The sequence below is a fragment of the Mustela lutreola genome, chromosome X (assembly GCF_030435805.1).
Source record: "Mustela lutreola isolate mMusLut2 chromosome X, mMusLut2.pri, whole genome shotgun sequence".
In the NCBI taxonomy this organism is placed as follows: Eukaryota; Metazoa; Chordata; class Mammalia; order Carnivora; family Mustelidae; genus Mustela; species Mustela lutreola.
The window spans coordinates 6,217,103-6,237,625 of record NC_081308.1 but is presented as its reverse complement, the minus strand read 5'-3'; the positions used below and the strand labels follow the sequence as shown (position 1 = coordinate 6,237,625).

Here is a 20,523-nt window from a genome sequence, read left to right as displayed (position 1 = left end):
GTGCACACATCAACAGCGGATGCTGACGGGGCAGGAAAAGCGTCCAGTCCCTGGGGTTACTTCCAGAGCCATCTGCATGCCTCCCAAGTGGCCGCAGAGTGCACTCTCCAACTCTGCAAACTCGCCACCCTATTTACTGACATGTCTCTGCCTGTCCAGGGGAAGACCCAGAAGGAAGCCTTCCTAGAAGTGCTCAACCTAGTAACAGCAAACCACCACCTCTCAGCCTGCGTCCCAGGAGCCAGACGACGGACACATGACGGGCAGCTCGGCTGTTCTTCCCTCGTCCTCTCCTCTGTACACACGGTGACGCAAACTCAGGCACCCGGGACTTCACGGCAAGCTGCTGTGGAGATGCCGCCAGAGACAGCCTCCACGTAAGAGTCCTGCTTTTCCCATGATGTTGCTTTAAGCCAATACTCCCGATGAGGGTGTAAATCAGCATACAGAATGAACTATCTTCAGACTGAAAAATCGGAAGCGGCTTCTCTACAACGTGCAAGAGGCCCTCCCATGAATTTTAGGAAGACAGGCAGCCCGGCTATGGAGCCTCTGAGACACTGTGATTCTCATCCACATATGCAGGACTCTGGCCTCGACGGTTCGCTCGCCTGCGTCAGGAGTCGTGAGTGAGGTCATGTCATGTGCTCACAGATCGCGGCCTCTAGAGTTTCAAAAAATAAACCCTATGGCTTTCTCTAGAAGATAGAAAAGCAAGTGATGCCTCACAAAGTCTGCCATGGACTCTTTGAGTCTTCACAGAACATTTTTTGGTGCTTCTACTTATAAGAATAATGAAAATATGTTTTTAAAAAAACACTTAAATGGGTGCCAGGTGGCTGTTTCAGTTAAACACCTGCCTTCGGCTCAGGTCACCATCTCAGGGTCCTGGGATCGAGTCCTGCATCAGGCTTCTTGCTCAGCCAGGAGTCTGCTTCTCCCTCTGCCCTGTTCATGTGTGTTCGCTCTCTTGCTCACTCTCTCTCAAATAAAATCTTAAAAAAAAAAAAGCTTAAATATTATGAATTTAAGTATTAGATGAGAGTCCAATGATCGTCCTGTTTATGTCAGCAAATGTAGGAAGTCGGGTTTTTTAAAAGATTTCATTGATCTGACAGAGCGAGAGAGCAAGCACCAGCAGAGGAAGAGGGAGAAGCAGGCTCCCCACTGAGCAGAGAGCCTGATGTGGGACTGGATCCCAGGACCCTGGGATCATGACCCAAACCGAAGGCAGGCGCGTCACCGAATGAGCCACCTAGGTGTCCCCAGACTGGTCAGATTAAATATACCGAGTACAATCCTGAGAGCAGCAGGGAGTAGGCTTTGCCAGTCTTGGCACTGCTGACACTGGGGACATCTGAATCCCAGTGGTGGGGCATCTTATGCGCTGTAGGGGGCTAAGCAGCATCCCTGGCCTCTGCCCGCCACAGTCAGCAGCACCGTCCCTTGAAAACCATCTTCAGACAGGGCCGAATGTCCCCTGAGCAGGGGTGAGGCCGTGCTCTGAGAACTCTCAGGGCCGATACGTGGGTCCAGGACACACCTCATGACAGAGCCCAGCAGCCCCCAAATGCCTAGACGTTGCAGGTCCCTGAAGATCCGCAGGACCTTTGCTATGACCGCGGGACGGATTCCATCTTCACCGCAGCATGGGCCTCCCAGGGCTGTACCTCCAGATGCCCTCCAAGCCCCAAAGCAGACATTAGAAGAGGCAGACACAAACCGGCTGTGCTCCTGGAGGTAGGAGTCAGCAGACTGGGGCCTGGGGCTGAATCCCACTTGTTGCTCCCCCTTGTCAGGCCCGTGAGCTAGGACTAGTTGTTACATTTCTAAACGGTTGAACAAAAAAATGAAAAGAGCTCTGTGTTGTGACTCATGGAATTGAGCTGACGTTGAAATTCCAGCGTCTGTACATCACGAGGCGGTACTGACACTCACCCAGGCTATGCATTCACAGGCGCTCAACGGCTGTTCCTACACCAGAGCTGCGGAGCCCAGCAGCCCTGAGCAGCGCCCGGCTGGCCCACGAGGCCTCAACGACTTCCCCTCTGGCCCTTGGCAGAAAAGGCCACCCTTGATCTGGCTTTTCAGCTCTACCAAAAAGGTTCCTGCCCACACTGTTGTCTACACTGGAAGACAAGTGCCTGCTTTGTCCATTCCGGGCTTGAAAGTGGCCGCCTGCAGACCCGCGGGGGATGCCCCCCAAAACAGATGCTCCTCAGGAACAAACCAGCCGCGTTAGCAGTGAGAGCCGGGACCACCACCGCCATGGTCTGCTCTGGTTCCCAAAAACCCAAAAATCCAAAGTCATCCTTTTAGGGATGACTCACACACACTCAACACCAGTGCCTCACGCACGGGAGGAATTCAACGTACACTCCATTCAATGGAACCCCAAGTGCGTTCCCTAAGCATGCAGTTTGCTCCCAGTCAAAACACCAGTAACCACAGACCTCTGCCATCTCCCCTGACGTTCGGAAGACGGTTCGACAACAGTTCCAAAACCACCGACTGATGGAAGTCTGGCAGTTCATCGAAATGTTAAACGCGGTCACCATACAACCTATTAATTCTACTCTGTGACATGCACCCAAGAGAAACGGAGACCCGTGTCTGCACAAAAACTTGCACAGATGTTCAGTACAGCAGGAATACAAATAATGATGATTCCTAATAACTGCAAGGAACTACAACTCAAATGCCCATTGGCTAATGCAGAGACCGACAAAACGTGGTGGAACCACACAATGAAATATTATTAGGCCATGAAAAAGATTCACGGTGCCAGAAGGATGAATCCTGAACATATATCATTAAAGGTAGTCACAAATTCAACACAATTAATATTTTACAATTTTTTTTTATTTTTTACTTTTTTAGCAAACTACATTTTTCAAATATTTATTTTAAAGATTTCACTTATTTACTTGACAGAGAGAGAGACACAGGGAAAGAGCACAAGAAGGGGGAGCAGCAGACTTCCCCCTAAGTACAGAGCCCAACTCAAGGCTTAATCCCAGGACCCCAAAATCACGCCCTGAGCCCAGTACAGACGCCCGACTGACTGAGCCACCCAGATGCCCTTATTCTTCAAAAAATTAAGTAAAATATCAAGATTCTTATACATCTACTTTGTTATTTTTACATACTTGGGCCTTGGGAGGGGGGCAGACAGAATCTTCAGTTAGGCTCTACACCCAGTGCAGGGCTCAATCTCACAACCCTGAGATCATGACCTCAGCCAAAAGCAAGAGTCCAATGCTTGACTGACTGAGCCATCCAGGTTCCCCTTTACATACTTGGTTCTAAACAAAAATACCTCAATAAGATTCTTGCTGTAGTTAGATTTAGGACCATCACTTTAGTTCTGATGGAATTTTTTAAAGCAATAGGCAAAATTCTTCCCCAGATTTCCAGCTTTATGTTTTTAAAATTATGAATGTTTCTGTGGGCTTTTTTTTTTTTTTTTTTAAAAATTAAAGACAAAAATAGGAAACAAACTGAGGGTGCTGGAGTGGAGGCGGGGTAACTGGACATTAAGGAGGGCATGTGATGTGACGAGCAGGGGTGTTATGTAAGACTAATGAATCACCAACCTACACCTCTGAAACCAGTAATACTTCATATGCTAATTAACCGAATTAAAATTTTAAAAAAAAAAAAAACTTAAGAAAAGAAGGCAGTCAAATTGATAAAGAAGATGCAAATACAAACAGTAAACAGTACAGCAAATACAAAAAGTAAACAATAAAATCAAACCGTATAATCCCATCTACCAAAAGACAGGAACTGTTACAGAATTGGCCGTCACTTTCAGCTTGGCATATGGGCTTCAACTCTTGGAACCTGTCTGATTTGTTCTTCTGGAAACCTTATCATCTCCTAGATCTGTAAGTACTGATCTACATGTTGTTCTAGTAAGTTTCAAGGTTAACTACAAATCAGTTTGCAGATACACACAAACTGTGTTAAGAAACTCATGAAGTCCGGGGGCACCTGGCTGGCTTGGCCAACAGAGCATGCAACTCTTGCTATCAGGGCTGTTAAGTTCGAGCCCCATGTTGCAAAAAGAGATTACTTTAAAAAAGTAATCGAGTTAACTACATATAAGCCCACAATGATTTCCGGGTGTTCTATCTACTACCTGCAGCTTCAGCAAGACCTGCAACTTGAAAAAAGTCCCTTTAAACAGAAGATGTTCAGTCTGGGCAAAATGCACTTCCACTTCTCCAAAGGATTTCAGCTCAAGGACAAGTATGCAACAGCAAGTGGGTTGCTTACCTTTATGGTGACTTCATGTGTAGACTTCTGGACCAGTGAGCTCCCCAGCATCCGCTCGTATAAACTGCAAAGTGTCTGCCAGGAGCTGCCTGGTGAGAACCAAGGAGAAATGAAGAAAAAACTTGAAATTCTTTGCGGAGGATTCACCTTTGGCCTCTCCCATTTGTGGTTTTTCCTTTTTCCAAGCATGGCACTGGTTCCCTTTTCCATCTCAACACAAACTTCTATGTCACATTCTCTGTCTTACACTTGCACACGGATATGCAAACCGAAAGACGAGAAACGGAAGCGGCCGGTCCGTATTACCGCACGTGCAGAAATCCCAAGAGTCTCAAAGCAAATAAAATTAATTTTAGTTCAGATATTGCTGCTGCTGTCCTTTAATGATAATCAATGCCTGCCTGACATGCTCTTGTCTTGGGGACTGTATCTTACGCAACCAAGAAACTAGACTATACACACCTCGGAGAGAAGAAAACGTGTTTTAAGGAAGCTTTACAGACATCACTTAGACGAACGTTTACAAGAGCCTTGCATGCAAGTCCATGTGTATAGCTACGCCCTTACAAACACACAGACACAACATTAGAATCTTTTTTTCCCCCTTTTGGATTCCCTAAAATAAAGCCAAAGAAAGGCACTGACTCACTCTGGCTCAACCTATCCATTACTGTTATCATACATTGCAATTTCACAAGCGTTCCACCATTTGCACTTCTGAACAAGCCAGGTTTGTAAGCTCCCAAGTTAACCTTTGTATCGAAAACATGTTTCTACCTTTCGGACAATATGAACTCTGAGCAATCAAACCAGCATTGACTTAACAGTGTTTACCTTCTTCCTCATAAAATTCCCTTGGTTATGAATGAATCCAGCCTCCTACATTTAAATTATCTATAGGCTCAAACTCTAAGGAAATTAACTGTTTGCCATCTTCTCTTAAATTCTGGTTCAATCTAAGTGATAAAAAGGAACAAGGGTTAATAGAATTCAAATTCATCAGTGAAGCTTATGAATAAAGGTGTTTCTTATTATTAAACACAGAACATCATGAAATGTTTTAAGGAAATTCAAGTAAATTATTCCCAATGAGTCATTTTTATAGCTACGCTGTGCAAAGAAAGGCAGCTAAAAAAATTTTACAGATGGGTTCACAGGCCCTTAAGTTTCATTATAGTACATTTTCCTAAAAACACCATAAGGATATGTAAGATAAAAGTAATAAACAGGGCAACTTGTAAAAATCTAACATTGAAGAAAAATAGTAAGATTCAATCAAACAAAACTTCCCTACAGGGCACCTGGGTGGCTCAGTCAGTTGAGCGACTGCCTTCCGCTCAGGTCATGATCCCAGACTTCCAGGATTGAGTCGTGCATCGGGCTCCCAGCTCCTTGGGGAGTCTGCTTCTCCCTCTGACCCTCTTCTCTCTCATGCTCTCACCCATTCTCCCTCAAATAAATAAATAAAATCTTTAAAACAACCCCCCCCCCCAAAAAAAAACTTCCCTACAAGTCTTTCGGTAGATATTACTCACCAGAGTGAAGCAGGCATAAAGGAATACTGAATTTGCTCATAAAATAAAAATACATTTCGTAATGAAAAAATTTCTGTGGTAGAGATAAAATAAGACAACACTCCTTATAGGACCTGAAGAAGAAAGCAAATTACTGTTTTCAGGATTGAGTTGTAAATTACCACGGGGGTGGGGGGTGGATAGCCTTATAATGAAATCACTAAATACCATAAAGTATCAAAATATGAGCAGATGTCACCACAATAAGCCCCAAATTGCTTGGAAATTAAAACACTAAAATCCATAATAATTCAATAAGTAATTAATATATAAACAGCTCTTATTACAAGCTGTTCAGCAAAACCTTTAGAATCAAATTCTTATTCTTTGGTCCAAAACAGATGGTAACTCACAAATGAGAGTCTTGGAATGGAAGATTATCTTTTATATATGTTGTTAAACTCCGTAAGTGTAATTAACATCATCTGCGTGTTATAAACACACAAAAACGGGAAAATAGGACTGGTTAGCAATGCTCTTCTGCTTATGCAACATGTCAAAATTAATTAGTTTACTGATAGAAACAATAAATTAAAAATGATAAATATGTTCTTCTAATACCTAAATTGTCACTGATTCTCCCGTGATCAGGGCCCAGACAGAACCACCACCAAGGCGCAGTACAGGCAAAAAGGTTCACGTACTGCAAAGTGTTGGTGTGAAGGGCCAACTACTTTAACAAACACAATATATCCTACATTCTCAAAGGCGGTCACACACATGTAAGGGACTGCATGGTTGCTCCTCGGCTCCAGGCAAGGCACGGTGCAGACCTACCCAGGCAGTCCTTCCGCCGTGGGAGGCACAGATCCCTTAGAACACTGCAGTGTTGTGCAAACATCCCCTCCTCAGGCCCCAAAACATTTCTATCACTCCAAAAGGAAACCGTGTACCCAATTAGGCAGTCCCTGCTCATTCCCTCTCCCAGCCCAGTCGACTCTGTCTCTTTGGACCGGCCTATTCTCAACGTGTCACATCAGTGGAAACACACAATACCTTCTGTGTCTGGCTCCTTTCTCTGAGCAAAAGGCTCCCGAGGGTCAGCCGTGAGGAGGCGTGTGTCGGCACTCCGCTCCTTGTCGCGGCCAACCACTACTCTACCGCGGGGGTGGACTACACTTGGCTCTGCCACCCGCCCATCAGATGCCGGGCATTCCGGCAGGAGTTCACTTTCCGGCTATCGTGGTTACTGCTGCCATGAAATTTCGGGCACAGGCATGTGCTTGAGCCCGGGTTTTCCATCCCGTGGGGCATACACCCTTGGAGGGGAACTGCCTTATCAGTTTGCCTTGCTCCTCCTTTGTGGAAGCCTCCAGCTCTCCAGGACTGACCGATGCAAACCGGACGGCCACAGAGGGCCGCGCAAGCCCTAGGGAAGCTCGGGGCCTCCACACTCCCGCCGCCAAACGGCGGCCAGCTAACAGCGGATGGCTAAGGGTGGCCGGCTAGCGCTGTGCACGGCAAGCACCAAGATGAAGAACGTGCTCTCTGCTTGCAGCAAAGCAAACGACCTTCCCCGCAGGCGCTCCTCAAGCGCAGCAGGCAACCAGAGAAACTGGATCGGCTTTGCTTTGCCCTTGCCCCCCTTTCCCACCTCCCCAGTTTAGCACCAAGTCTGAGGTCACGGCTGCTCACGTTTCCACTCAGATTCATCCGCGACACCTGAGTTTGACAATGGCCGTCGAGGGGACCTTCTCAAATGCGATACTGAAATCGGATAGCGCTCCATGCACATGACACCCCGTAAAAGCCTGCGATTATCACGGCGCACCCACATCCGAACACAGCCGTGCCCACCAGGGCCCCCGGTGCCTCCACCCCAGGATACAGCAGGCGCGCTCCGGAGACGCTGTCGGCTGTCACACCTGGAGAAGGGGGCCAACGGCCACGGGTGGAGAGAGACCAGGGAGGCCACGGGATGTCCTCCACCTCACAGGACAGTCACTGATTCGCCCAAAAATGGCAATATTGCTACGGCTGAGGCACTTTACTAGAACGGGTTTGAGACTAAGGTCTTCTCTTCATGACTTCTGATTTTTGCTGTGAAATATCAGAGGGTGAAATAACGCTGTCACGCACATCTTAGATTCCGACGACAGCATCTGGGGGGGCTTCTGCCGACTGCCATAAAGCTTCCTCCATCACTGCCCAATTTTTCAACACAAATAACCCATGTGGATCTCTAGGTCAAAGGGACAAACATACCTTTTTCCTGGTCATAAATGCATAGCATATAAATATTAATTCTATTTCTTGGAGGACTACAATCCAATATGCACCCTGAAGTCTTTTTTTCTCTGCCTATGGAGAAGCCAGCATGGCGCAGGACGGGGGGGCCTCCTACGGCCAGCCGGCGCCACCCCCCAGCCACGTGAGGAGGCCAGCCATGCAGCAGGCCAGCCGGCCGCGGTCGAACCGTCCGATGACTGCAGCCCCGGCTGAGCTCCTGGCTGCCCTTGCAGAGAGGCCCCGGCCAGAACCATCCTGCCGAGTCGCGCCAGCATTCCTCCCCTCTGAATCCAATACACGGGGAAGGGCCGCTGGGAAAGATACGTGGGGGCAGAGCCCTCACTCCAGCAAGCGCTTCCACTATATCCACAGACTGGAGATGATGACGGGCACAGCTGCTGCCAGGAACACCAAGAACCAGATGAGCTGGGAAGCCAAGCGGCCCGAGGTTTAAGATAAGTAAGCAAGAGTCTGCCAAAGCGAGTTCCTCAGAACAAGGCTGTCTAGGTGGTTGGCATGCGTTCAGTCGGCACTACCTGAAGAACGGTTCCACAGTCCCAGAGGACTGGCAACACTGGGTTTTGTGAAGCTATTAAAACGCAACAATAGGGGTGCCTGGGTGGCTCAGTGGGTTAAGCCTCTGCCTTCAGCTCAGGTCATGATCCCAGGGTCCTGGGATCGAGCCCCACATCGGGCTCTCTGCTCAGCGAGGAGCCTGCTTCCTCCTCTCTCTCTGCCTGCCTCTCTGCCTACTTGTGATCTCTGTCAGATAAATAAATAAAATCATAAAATAAAAAGCCAACAATAGTAAGAACAGGCAAAACAATAGTGGTTAACACGAAACTGTACCTATTGTCTGCCCAAGCGTGTTCGACATGCTTTAAACGCAAGCCATCCTTTCTGAAATAACGAAAGAAGCCTGCCTCCCCGGACCTCATGCCACATTCTCACTGCTGCACCCCAGGCCCTACCAACAACCATGTCACGCCAGGCGATCACACACAGTACGTCGCAATTCTGGTGTCAGGGCCTGCTCACCGCTGGGAGCCACGGGCAGCAGGAATTCTGCGAGACACCTTCTTCATCGAGCTGCACTTCTAGCGGGTCCTCCAAGGACCCTGGCGTCCCATGGGTGAGGACGCCTCACGGTCACTACGCCGTGGTTTGCCGGACACTGCCCAAGTCCTCTCGGAATGGCTTTCCAACACTGTGTTGAAATTCAAAAGACAATTTTCTGATTGACTGAACACATCACTCCCAAGACATTCCAATTAATTGAGGTTGTGCTATTGGAAGACGGTGTTCTCCAAGAGAAAACTGAAAACACACTTCTTTAGACTTTGGAAGCTTGAAATCTAAAGATGACGGTACCTGACTAAAATAAACACCAGTGCCAAGATGGTAATGACTTATAAAAATAAACGTAACTTTTAATACTATAATAGTATCAAGAAATAGGGCAGTTCTAGATAAGCCTTTATCCACTGGGAATTAATCAGGCCATCATCCTCATTTCTCTCTTTACTCACTGAACTAGGAAAATGGGGACCACGAAGTGAAAAGTCACAATGCCTGAATTACTTCCTCATATCTTATCTCAGCTTTAAAAATAAAACAAACTTACTTTTGGAAGACCCTTAATTTAGGTGGATTAATTCTTGCCACTGTAGTAGATGTATGCCTTTGTCTAGTTATATGTTAACACCAAAGAGACCCCTTCCCTTTGAAGTTCTACTATGACCCAGGAAAAATGCTTTTGTATTGTTAGTGGTAAAAGATGCTAATTTGGTACACAAATTCCAAGGCCCTAACCTTTGATGTTCTTCAAAAATAAGCTTATATGCCATAAGCACATAAGTTAAAAACAAGGAACATCTTAAAACATTTTTCTTTTAAACACAGTCTGCAGAGTCAGGGTGCCTGGGTGGCTCAGTCGGGTAAGCATCTGCCTTTGGCTCAGGTCAGGATCCCAGGGTCCTCGGATCAAGTCCCGCGGCAGGCTCCATGCTCAGCAGGGAGTCTGCGTTTCCCTCCTCCTGTGCCCCTCCCCCCACTGATTCCCGTTCTTTCTCTCTCTCTCTCTCTCAAATGAATTTTTAAAAATCTTTTAAAAAAAGTCTGCATGGTCAAATGACAATATATGTTGTCCAATGCCTACAGAAAACATTTAGACTGATGTTTTTGGAACTAACATTTTACAACTGGTAGCCGCAGGCAGTAATCCTGGGTGTGCCATATTTTCCTTTAGGGAACAGGAACTAGGCAATGGATCATTACTGTCCAGACATGAGAAAGCTTGAAAAATGGCTACTCGTGAAGTGTGCCCGCACGGCTGGCAGTCACACACAGTTACGGCTGACACCCCTTTTGCAAGCCCTGTTTGTACATTCTGCACACGACCAAGGATGTGTCCAAGAGCTTTCTGTATCATCCCATTCTCTATGGTCCAAGTACATAGTACGGAGTTACAAAGCATGCAGAACTAGTAAACACGGATTTTCATCGTGCCCAAACATGGGCAAGGGTTCATGTTAGTGTCTGTTCATAAAACACCGGTCTTCAGATATGATAACGTGTATTACTTAAAGCAAAGCTTCCAAGATCAAGTAAGGTTGGGAACTTCTAAGTTAAAAAAGGTAAAACAGATCCAAAAGCAGATCCATAAAGCTGAACAAAAACCCCAAGCAGGATAAACACCAGAGAAAACGCGAACAAGACACAATCAATTTCCTGAAAATCGGCAGTAAAAAGAAACTGTTAAAAGCAGCCAGAGAAAAAAAACACAAATTACACCCAGAGGGGAAGTTAACAAAACTCACAAACTTCTTGTCAAAAACAATGTAAGCCAGAAGACAATGGAATGAAATCTTCAGAGAACTCAAAGAATGTGTCAATTTAAAATTCTACTCTCAGAAAGAATAGCTTTCAGAAATGAAGACAAAATAAAGACTCTTTAAGACAAACAAATGCAGAGAGAATTCAATGCCAATACACCTGTCCTACAAGAAAGAAGTTCTTTAAGGGGAAGAATAATGAGCTCCGGTGGACCGCTGGATTTCTGCAAAGGAATGATGAGCGGCATTAAGGGTAAACACGGGATAAACATGAAAACATTTTCTTCTCACTTTAAAATTTCCTTTATATGTAATTAACTGCTTCATGCAGAATTAGTAACTGTACTGTGGTTTCTTAAACATATGAAAGTAAACGGTGTGACAACAGTAGTGCGAAGAAGTAGGAACGGAAGAACAGACGCACACCCTTGTTAGGTCCTTACGCAGGACCTGGTAAGAGAGACCAGTACAGACTCTGACAAGTTAAAGACCGTGACCGCAAACAGGAGAGAAACGCTAAAACCTGGGGCTCCTGGGTGGCTCAGTCGGCGGAGCGTCCAACTCTTGATTTCAACCCCGGTCATGATCGCAGACTCCTGGGATGGAGCCCTGGGTTGGGCTCCCTGCTCAGCGGGCAGTCTGCTTCTCTCCCTTTCTCTCTGCCCCTCCCCACCCCCAGCTTGTGGCCTGCTCTCTCCAGTAAATACACAAAATCTTACAAAAAAAAAAAAAAAAAAAAAAAAAAAAAAAGCACTGGAAATTAAAACAAAGAAGTATAGGTAATAAATTAACAGTAAAGTACAATCAGAAAGAACGATGCGTTTAAGTCCCGCAAACATGCGCAGGAACAAGGAGAACACACAGAAAGGTACAAATAGAAACAAATGACCAGTAGCCAATGGCTACCCCTCTGATTCAAAGGCGGACCGTGGGACTGTATAAAAGGCAAGATCAATCCGCAGTCAATGACCAAGCCGCTCCGGACAAGCATGTACTCCGTCTCTGAATGCGGCTGTACGTGTGCGTACCCCTCACACGCCACTGGCCGTATGTCACTGACCCGTAGGGTCTCTGACAGTATGTACTCTGCTCCGTTTAGCATTCTCCTTCGCGATTTCTTCCATTTCTCACCTGCCTCATTAGTCTGGGGAAGGCGCATTGGAGGCGAAGAAAACACAGAGGAAAAGGAGACAAAGATTGACTCCTGGACACCGACAGCAATCTGCCTTCTGCGCGGCTCCCCGGTGATGCTCCTGCGACACGGAGGCCCTGGTCTGCTGCAGACCGCACAGAGCCCGACCACCGGCTCCTTAAGAACTCTGGGGGGGGGGGGGGGGGGGCTGGGTGGCTCAGCGGGTTAAGCCTCTGCCTTCGGCTCAGGTCGTGATCCCGGGGTCCTGGGATCGAGCCCCGCATTGGGCTCCTTGCTCCGTGGGGAGCCTGCTTCCCCCTCTCTCTCTGTCCCCGCTTATGTGCCTGCTCCCTCTCTTCCTCTCTCTGTCAAATAAGTAAATAAAATTTTAAAAAAGAAGTCTGAGTGGGAGCACACAGACACTGGCCGTGGCTCACCCAGGACACAAGCCTCGCGGTAATGGATTAAGGAACGTAACGGTGAGAGGTCACATCTCTGCTTTTGAAGACAAGTTCAAGCTAAAGACCACCTTGACCGGGGTGTTAGACTCGGAGGCCTGGGGCAGAAGTGGCTTTCCAGAAGGCACGGCTGCTTCACGCCCAACTAGCTCTGCTCGCCACTGTCCAGCAGGTGTTGGCGTGGAACCCCAGCGAACCTCCTGCTTCCGGAGAAACGGCCTCCGCGCCCCGGCCGCATGAGCAGCCGGCACAGTGTGGCACGCGACACGGGCCTGAGCTGTCCAGCACCTCCCTCACGAACGCCACTAACACGTCTTTTCAAAATCACAGAACGTGCTGTTTTGTATCTGGGGAAAGAGCGTACGAGCCAGGCGTTTTAATAAATACACACTGGGGACCATTATGGGGCTCTGACACGTAGAGGAACTCCCACGAGCTCCCCGAAGTACTCAGATGAAACGCTCTCGGTGCTCTCTACCACTTGTGTCGATCAGGCTCCTCTCTTCACTCCTCTTGCCTTTGCGGAAGTTGAGCTTACGGGTTGGGAGACCTACCTGGACACGGCAACGGAGGGCAAATACCAGGGCCATGAGCAGGGCTGAGCATGCTTTTTCTTTCCAGGGCCAAAGAGTAAGTGTCTGGGACTCTGCAGCCGTACCCTATTACAACTAGTCTCCTCCGGCCGGAAGCTGAAATGCAGGACCTGACAATACGCAAACAGATGGGTGTGGGGCTACGTCCCTCAAACCTGAGCTCCAAGAACAGACAGTGGGCTGGGGTGGCCTCGGGGCGGTAGTGTGCCCACCGCTGTTGGATGTATTAAGCTGTGCACCCACAACTCATTACTAAATTTAAACAGACAACCTAAAATTGCATCCGGGTGACTTGCGATAGTCAACGTGCAAAGAAAGCAGCGCTTTGTTCCAGAAGTAAAGCAGGTGTGCGCTTTGTTACGGAGAATGAGCACAGCGAAGGGTAAATGGCAGGACAGGCTTCTGGTCCTGGGGACCTTCACGCAGCTGCCCCCAGGAGTCGTCCGGACAGTCGTGCAAATGTCACATCAAGTTAACACGCTTTCAGGACCCAAGTGCAGAAAGTTTCATTAGAGCTTCTCAGTTCTTTCACGGGTCACAGAAGGGTGAAATTAAACAGAACAACTCAATCAGTCTGGAAACGACATCCTTCGTTTATTTTGCCTTTAAAAATTATTATATTTAAGGGGCGCCTGGGTGGCTCAGTCGGTGAAGCCTCTGCCTTTGGCTCAGGTCATGTTCTCAGGGTCCTGGGATGGAGCCCCGCATTGAGCTCCACGCTCAGCGGGGAGTCTGCTCCTCCCCCTGCTTCTGCATGCGGGCTCCCCCTCTCTCTCACTCTATCTATCTCTCAAAAGAGTAAGTAAAATCTTTTTAAAAACTTACATTTAAACAGACTTCAGTTTTTAGAACAGTGTTAGGTTCACAGCAAAAGCGAGCAGAAGGTCCAGAGATTTCCCACACGATCCCGAACAGCCTCCCTCACTCTCCACATCCCCCACCAGAGAGGCCATGAGTTCACGTTCACGAGCCTACACGGACACGTCACCGTCACCCAAAGCCCACAGTTTTCTTCAAGGGTTCACTCTGGCTGCTGCTCACTCCGTGGACTGAAACGAATGCACACGCACCCTTCCCTACGGTAAAATCCCTAAAAAGTCCTATGTTGTCTCAACAGCTCTTCCTGCCCCAACCCTTGGCAACCACTGATCTTTTCACACTGTGTCTGGTTTTTCCTTTTCCAGAACGGCCCAGTGCTGGAGTCACAGGGTCATTCAGAGTCATTCAGACTAACTTCTTTTCACTTAGTACCGGGCATTTAAGGTTCTTCCATACTTTTCATGGCCTGATTCAAGCCCATTTCTCTTTAGTGCTGAATAATAAATATTCTGTCGTTTGGACGGCGGACCACAGTTTACTTATCCGTTCACTTCCTGGATGTCATCTCATCTTGGTTGCTTCCAGGTTTTGGCAATGATGAATAAAGCTGCTATCAACATCTGTGTGCAGGCTTCTGTATGGATACGTTTTTAACTCCACTGCATAAATTTCCTGTTTCTAAATGCCATTAAATGGGCACCTGGGTGGCCCAGTCGGTAAAATGCCCGCCTTCAGCTGAAGTCAGGATCCCAGAGTTCTGGGATCAAGTCCTGCATCAGGCTCATTTCTCAACAGGAAGCCAGCTTCTCCCTCTCTCTCTGCCCGCCACTGTCCCTGCCTGGGTGCTTGTGCTCGCGCTCACTCTCTGCCAAATAAATAAAATCTTTAAAAATTAAAAAAAGGGCGCCTGGGTGGCTCAGTGGGTTGGGCCACTGCCTTCGGCTCAGGTCATGGTCTCAGGGTCCTGGGATCGAGTCCTGTGTCGGGCTCTCTGCTCAGCGGGGAGCCTGCTTCCCTCTCTCGCCTACTTGTGATCTCTCTCTGTTAAATAAACAAAATCTTAAAAAAAAGGGCGCCTGGGTGGCTCAGTTGGTTGGACGACTACATTCAGCTCGGGTCATGATCCTGGAGTCCCGGGATGGAGTCCCACATCGGGCTCCCAGCTCCATGGGGAGTCTGCTTCTCCCTCTGACCTTCTCCTTACTCATGTTCTCTCTCACTGTCTCTCTCTCAAATAAATAAATAAAATCTTTAAAAAAAAAAAAAACCCATTAGCCAAGGGAAATCAGAAAATATCTTAAAAATAAATAAATAAATAAATTTTTTTTTTTTTTTTTTTAAAAGTAAATATCATTGAAATGAGGTGAGTAACACATGTTCATGGGAGAGCTTTTCAGTGGTTCCCAAGTGCAGGTAGTTATGACCCCTGAAGGTCATCTGCCCCAAGGGCAATGTCTGGAGAGACTTTCTGTTTGTCACAAGGTTGGAGGGAGATGCCACGAGCATCTAATGGGTAGAGGCCATGGAAACTGCTCAACGTCCTACAGCACAGAAGACATCTCCCCTCCAAGAAAGGATTATCTGGTGGCCAACGTCCACAGAGCTGAAGCCGGGCAATCCTGGTATGAAGGTAAAATGTCCCAAGTCTTCCAAGTCACTCTGGGTTGCTGGCTCTCGGTGTGGAAGGCCTCTACAGTAAGCTGCTGATTCTAAAAGAGATACAGTCTAGGAAGCATAGACTCTTCACTCCCCCTTTTGTCCTACTAGTCTTTCTCTTGTGTTTTTAAAGATTGGGAGGGGAACCATGAACCTCAAAATACTGCATTCAGTAACGGGAGGCACCCATCAGCTGTCTCCACCATGAAAGCCCCTGAGCAGCAAGGCTATGCCCTCACCTGGATACGATCACGCCCCGCCCCGCCCCCACGTGCGGAGGAAGTGTATCTTCTGTTAAAGCCCCTTCATGTCCATCCTGGAACACAGCGGCTCTCTTCGTGATGCCCATTTTGTAGGTAAAAAGGCTGAGTTCTTCAGAGTTTCAGGGCATGGTCTAGACTAGTTCCGCAGCTTCTAAGCGGTAGGATTTGAACCCCAAAGTTATGGCTTTGGTCTGTGCTCGCATCGCTTCACATCATACCAGTTCACACCTTCTAGTCATCTGGACAGGGGGGAGGGAAGAATTCATTCTGCACGATGGAATCAAACAGGAACTGGCAGCTGCTAACGGAACTGACTGAAGGGAAGTGTCCCAAACGCTCTGGGAACTCGATTTCAGAGAGGCAACGCGCTCAGTGTCCTTCACTCGGCTCCACTAACGCTCTCAGCTGATCTGAAATGGATTCAGCCATTTACCCTCTACCATCGAGCAACTGGGTTCAACTCGTTTTTGGATTTTCTCTGCGCTTTTATTTTTCTTGACCAATTCACATCAGGCTCCTGCCAGCCAGGGAAGCTCTGACATTCGGTCAGGCGTCTAGACCCCGGCAGCTGGAAGGAGAGGGAGCTATCCTGGGCTCTGCATTTTGCTCACTCTGTCTTGTTAGCCAAAATCTAGACTGACTCACGTCTTCGACCAACATCGAGTATCTTATTTACAGAGATCATTCATTCGCGGATGAGGTCATCAGCTCACCAAGCAAGTATCAGGATGTGCGGTCCGTTGAGGAAGTTGGACTGCGGAAGACAAGACTGCTTTCTGACCCACGGAATTCCAATCTTTAACAGTGGGCACCATGCCTCTTCTACACGCTGCCATTCCTGCAAACACTTTCGCTCTGCTGTTCCATCTGTCTTTAAGACGCCACGCCTCCCTATTCATTCACTGGTCCTGGACAGTTGCGAGGACACAAGCAGCACGGATTATTAGAAGCAAGGATTGTAAAATCAAGTGCAATACACACGACGTACCCCAAAAATATGCATTCACGCCAGGCCTAATGTCACGTGTCTGTAGCTACCGAGTAGGAGCACCTCCCCATTCATAAGACGACTGTGGCTACCTTTGTAAGAATGGCGACCTGTCGATCCACTTTCCTTTCTCACGCTCTGACGTTGCTCCCTTGAACCCACTGCTGGGGTGGATGCCGCTCAGTCGGCCCGGGGAAGACTGGAATTCGCAAGGCCACACAATTTGGCTCTCTTGGTCCCGAGGACCAAACAGTCACATCTTCTTCTTCCTGGATGTAACGGGACTGCATCGCGGGGACACCGGTTTACTCCCCTGTGCGATGGCTGCAAAGGGCAGTGTGCAGTGTGCAATCCTTTGCGGAAACAAATAGTTGAGGCAGTTGGCTTGCAGGACCAAGAACTTGATGATTTCACTAAAACGCACTCTACCGTAAATCATGGGAGGCAGGCAGGCACTAGCTGTCCGCTGCAAATGAAGGACACAGGACGCTGAAAGGAAACACACCTCGTGCCCAGAGCAGGGCCTAGCAGGACACCTGCCAGAAAGTCGGGGTTTCCGGGGCGCCTGGCTGGCAGGTCAGCTAGTCGAGCATGCAACTCTTGATCCTGGGGTCAGGAGTTTGCGGCCCACACTGAGCACAGAGATTACTTAAAAACAACGACACAGCACCAACCAAAAAACCAGAAGATGATGACAATGACAACTCTTGTTTCCCTACAATTTAAAAAAGGTGACTGAGGGACGCCTGGCTGGTTCAATCAGGAGAGCACACAGCCCTTGATCTCGGGGTCCTGGGTTTGAGCCCCACGCTGGGTGTAGAGATTACTTAAGAATAAAACCTTAAAAGCATAAAAATAAATACCAAAAAATACAAGGGCAAGGGACTCTTGTGACAGAGAAAAGAACACATGATTTAAAGCCTTCTGAACTTTCTGTGAGTCAAACAGCTCAGCACGTATGGGTCATCAGAATCCCCAGGTTCCCAAGGGCTTCTGACGGTCCCACTGGCTCTGGAGTTTGGGCTGGGATGCTGATGTATCATAAAGCAGAGAGGCATCTTGTCTTGCCCCATCAGGAATACGCCGGCCAACATGTCCATGTGTGGTGCAAAGAGAAACAGCCAGCATCTATGCGAAGCTTCGAGGTTGCAGGAACGGAAGTTCAGGGCACCGCTGTCCCCTACACTGTCACCGCCCACCCCAACCCCGGCAGCAGCCCAGCGACTTTGCAAGTGTGTGTGAGGAAGCTGTGAACCTGGAGGCAATCCTAGGCCAGCTGGCCCTAAACCCTATTGCCCTCCTGAACAATGTCTGTCTTCAGGGTGCGTTTTTAAGCAACGCTTAGCCATAGAAGACAGGAAGCCCCGCTGTGTCGTTCTAGTGGTCTCCATGAAGGTCAAATTCTGGCCTCCATTCTGCCTGCCCTCTCCGTCACGCTGTGCTTTTACCCAGTCTTAGCTGGCTTCCTCCTCCCTGGATTCCAGCGTGGTCGGTTTCCCAGAAACTACACTCCGTGCCGGGAAAGGGTCATGTCTCCTTTACAAGGCAATCTGGCAGACTCCCGCGGAAGCATCACGGCCCCGGAGTGAGGCTGGCCATGGCGAAACCCCAGAATCCCCTACGGGACCTCTGTGTCTCCTGACGAACAGTGTAACGTCTCTGTGCCACACAGAACGGCGCTGGACACTTACACCGCACAGATGCGCGTATCCAAATATACATAAAGCCAGGCATGCAGGTGGGTAACAACGAAGTTATGATTATGACTGTAGCATGGCCACAGCCGTGAAGCCCTGGCCACTAGAATGCCCCGCTCCTTCTCTTCTACTAATCTTTCTCTCGTGTTTTTAAAGGTGGGGGGAAATCCGTGACCCTGAAAATACAAAACCAGATGAACCTTGTTTGTATTTTACCTCCATGAGAAATGTTTTAAAGAAATAAAAATTAAAAAGCCAAGATGAGCCTAAAAACGTGTACGCCACTCATTACTCCAAAGGAACACGTTTCAGGAGGTTTCTTTAAAGGGGCTAAAACTGTCACACCAGTGTGAGGGAATCTAGTTATCCTCTCTACTGGGACATAATCCCGTTTATCTGTGGTTTCCTTATATGGAAACATACTACTTGATTCTCAAACAACTGAATTTTTAAATGAGCAAGCGTGTTTGAGAAAGAAAGTGAGCACAGTCGGATGAGAAAACAAACCGGCTCAGACCAACAGCAGATTGGACCGGCCGCGGGTACTCGCACTCCGGGTCCCGCTCGGCTCACCGAACGATTTCACCTGCCTGCCTCCCCGCTTTCGCCGAGTGACCTCACCAGCCGCGCGGGGAACACTCGTCTTCGTGCAAACACAATCGCCAAAACAAGAAAATGCCAATGCTCCGTTTCCTTTAAAAAGGAAATACAGGGAAAGTAAAACTTCAGGGTACTTTCTCGATTAAGCTTAGCCGGTTTTCCTTTGAGCCTGTTCCAATTTCTGGGAGGTCCTAAGATGATGTTCGTGAGGGACAGAAAATCCTCTGGGGATGCACCTACAGGGCATCATGCTAAGGGAAGTCAGAGGAAGACAAACACTATGATTTCACGGGTACGAAAACAAACGGACGGCTTCTTCCCCAGGGTGGGGGCGGCAGACACAGGACACGGGGGTAAACACGGTCACCGTCTAAGTGTATCCGTGCCTGTGGTACAGCTGTCTGGGTCCATTAGGAAGCTCTGGCGGCGATGTGTCTCACCACAAATTAAACTCTAAGCAAAGTGTTACCCTAAAATGATATTCTGAAGATCTCACTAAAATGAAGGAAGACGTTCAAGGGTGGAAACGGATGCTATTTCAGATTTCCGGTTGTGTGAATCGAACTTCTCACAACCCGTACACAGCCCTTGCTGCGGAGAAAAGCTCTTTGCAAAAAAAAAAAAAAAAAAAAAAAAAAAAAATCGTTGAAAACACCCTACAGTTCCAAGTATGACATTTACATGGTTTTATTGAAATATCACAGATTAAAAATAGAAGACTGCCTTTTAGTAGGGCACAGACCTTATCCAAAAAAGCGGGGGTGGGGGGAGGCGGGGGGGGCGTGAATTTTGAGAAACCATCCTCAAATCTGGTTCCTTCATTAGTCAGAGATTTCTCTCTTACTCGCCAGGAAGAGCGAATTCCTTAAAAGACGGGACAGAGAAGCAGACTTTGGGAGCGGGAATGGAAAACGACGCGCATCTGAAATGCGCAAGTCTTGAAGCTCGGCTGGGGTTAGTGTGGGCGCCCAGCCGGCTCGCTCAGTAGAGCCCGCAGCACTCCTGATCGCTATGTGAGTCTGAGCCCCACACTGGGTGTAGAAATTACTGAAAAATAAAACCTTAGGGAGAAAAATACAACAAAACAAAACAACGCGGCTGGGGTTTTAAACTCTACACCTCTGTGGGGCCTTGGCAATGCGCACTGGAGGCTTCCACGGGCAAAGGGGAAGGAAGTGAGGGCTGGAACCGGGTGACGAATGAGGTGGACACGTGATGCACCTACCCTTATCCTAATCCTTACCCTGGGAAAAGCCCGTGCTCCGTAGGCGCGGTGGTCAATAGATGTAAATATGCTTGTCTGACTTCGCACGACCCTAACCTGTTCGCCCAGAGGCTAGCAAACTTGTCCTTTAAGCATATGAGGGTAATGAGTTTCCGCTTCGCAGCCCACAGGACT

The 20,523-nt window shown here is 48.2% G+C and overlaps 1 protein-coding gene across 2 annotated transcripts in view; it reads right to left on the bottom strand.

Moving 5' to 3' along the window:
- TBL1X (transducin beta like 1 X-linked) overlaps window positions 1-20,523 on the bottom strand; it is a 188,817-nt gene that overhangs the window by 53,185 nt on the left and 115,109 nt on the right. For both annotated transcript variants that reach the window (XM_059158248.1, XM_059158246.1), the window contains exon 3: window positions 4,282-4,370. The gene's annotated coding sequence lies outside the window, so the exon portion shown is untranslated. The remainder of the gene's footprint in view (window positions 1-4,281; window positions 4,371-20,523) is intronic.